Consider the following 2,500-nt stretch of genomic DNA (forward strand, 5'->3'; position numbering starts at 1 on the left):
TTGTTTTACATGGCAACGGGAACTTGCTTTAAGGTTAAATGTGGTAATAAACAGATACTGACTTAAAACAGTAGTCGATTATTGAACCTCACCGCCCTTCCACATCGCGACCTTACACCAAAGAGAAAATTCGTCGATGTCCCTAATTCATCGTGCTGATCCTGGGAATTGTTGTCATCTGCACTGACTTCAACTTCTTCGTCACTACTTTTTGATCAAATTCTTTCTGGCCTTCGTCGGAGTCATTAGCTTCCTCACTCACTTCATGCTCGTTCAGATCTTCATGGGGTCCTTCATCTTCATCCACTCCAAAGTTCAGATTAACCTTATCACCAACTTCGAGATGGCGTTAATAAAGATTACTCTGGCAATGTTCCGTGCTTAGCCATTGTAGTTTCCTGCCGCCCTGTCCTTTGTCTTACTGCAGCACCATATGCTGAGGCCCAGTTGCGTAAGAGGTCACAGTCATTTGCAGGAAGGTTGACAACGGATATAGGCACCATCAACGGTACGTTATGAGGAGACACCGTTGTGTCGGGCTTTGGTTACGAGGACCTTCGCCTGGTGTTATAATACGCAGCTCAGCTTGTAGCAGGTTTGACGTTCTCCTTCATTGTTTTACCAAACGACCTGGCATATTCGAGCTTAGACGTTAACGTTCTTAGAACAAACAGTGGTGTGGCAATTTTCAACGTCTAATGTCATACAGCTTAAAAGATCAAGTGCTTGGTAGTCATGCTCTCCTAGAATGTCTGCTAGTCCCTCCTAGTCCCCATTCCATTAACTGGACAGAGTTTACTGTTGCAGAGACATGACCTTGGGGACCATTTAGGGCGCCAGTGATGTTACTCTCAGCACGTATTCGATATGCATGCTCTTCAAGTACAGTTTTGCGATGGTGAACCAAACCAATCGCTTTTTCTGCTGTCTTCTTTTCATATGAAGCGCCCTTGTTATGGACAGAGAAAGTTTGGTAGATTGCGCCAACTGCCCTAAGGAATTCATCTCATTCAATAACTTTGGCGTTTCGCGGCTATTCGAAGTCAATTGCCACTCAAATCGAAAAGAAACCGGAACCCAAATAGGACAAAATATAGGAACACCGAAAAACCAAATCGGATAACAAAACCGAAAAAGCGCTAGTATTTTCTACGAAAACCGAAAACCAGATGCTAAAAAACGAAAAATCCGCAAACCGCAATGAACACCAAAACCGAAAAACCGAAGTCTTTTTGCACAAAACCGATCTAAAAAATAGCCAGAATCGCAGAACCGAAAATCCCAATGTCCCCCTCATAACTACCTCCCTGGACGATTCTTCAGTCTACTAGTTGCTAGATTTGCGACACTCTGGCTCCCAAAAACACTTAATTAAAGTACACGCAAGAAGACTACGCTCACGAGTGAATGAAGTCAAGATTTCCACTCACCTTTTCCTTCCTGGTTTATTTCGCACAATGGCCAACAGGAGATCTAGAATGCGGGAATACACCAGAAAATGACCATGAGGTCAATCTGGTCACCAATAATGATCCTCCTGATGTGATTGGTTTCGATAAAAAATGCCGCGATGCCATTGGCTACCTCGAAAACAATCACCGATGATGTCACTCTTACATTACCTTTTATTCGAGATTTCTTCTGGCTGTACCAAAATTAACTCGCGCGTCGGCTCTTTAATGCTGCCCCCCGTCACCCTCGCGTCCTCGCGAGGGTGACTCGTTGGCAAATATATCTTCCCACGCAAGCGTTCTTAGGGTTTCGTCACGCTTTTTCCCCCACAAAGGAAAAGGGAGAAACGCTTGACGAAGCCCTAAGAATGTTTGCGTGGGAGGCTACCTATAAAATAGATTCACCTCACCCTCTCAATCTTACATTACCTCATTCGCTCGCTCCCTCGAGGAAAGACACACTAAGACGCGCAATATTCCACTCATTGTGAAGACGTTTAAGATTTCAATGGTAAGTTTCCTCTTTTCTTTATTTTTTTCTCTTTTCTTTTCGACTCCGCGAATCCTTAGGTAAAAATTATTTTTATTAGCACTTATTATCCATGCATAAACCTTCTGATTCGTCGTGGCTGCTGCTCTGTGATTTCAAGCCTTTGTATTTTACTCCAACAACCACAATATTTCTGTCATATGTAGGATCTCATTCTTGACTTAGGCCCACCGAGCAAAACTGGTTCGCCGTCAAATGGATGACAGTGAATTCAAGTAGTGACCGTGAATAGGCTTTGCTACAAAGCTCAAGCATAAACTTGTGCATGTGTTTTTCTCTCTCTGGTAGCTCCAAGTCAGCCCCTTGTGGTTTTCACATTACTTCATTGCCGGTATTTTGGTGGACGAAAACAAAAGATCTGTCATTAGCCACCAGCAATTATATTAAAGCATTGTTGTCTGTGTCTCAAGAGATTGATTGCAAACCACCTATTCAACAGCTCCAGAAATTTCCATGGGTTCCCGATATTTTGCTTTATTTTATTTTTTTTCGCCAGGGG

At 43.2% G+C, this 2,500-nt stretch overlaps 1 long non-coding RNA gene across 1 annotated transcript in view; it reads left to right on the forward strand.

Annotated features, from left to right (window-relative positions):
• The first annotated feature begins 1,830 nt into the window (after window positions 1–1,830).
• LOC138021515 (uncharacterized) overlaps window positions 1,831–2,500 on the forward strand; it is a 14,076-nt gene continuing 13,406 nt past the window's right edge. The window contains exon 1 of the long non-coding RNA XR_011126378.1: window positions 1,831–1,962. This is a non-coding gene — a long non-coding RNA (uncharacterized lncRNA). The remainder of the gene's footprint in view (window positions 1,963–2,500) is intronic.

This window comes from Montipora capricornis, chromosome 10, assembly GCF_036669925.1.
Source record: "Montipora capricornis isolate CH-2021 chromosome 10, ASM3666992v2, whole genome shotgun sequence".
Taxonomy (NCBI): Eukaryota; Metazoa; Cnidaria; class Anthozoa; order Scleractinia; family Acroporidae; genus Montipora; species Montipora capricornis.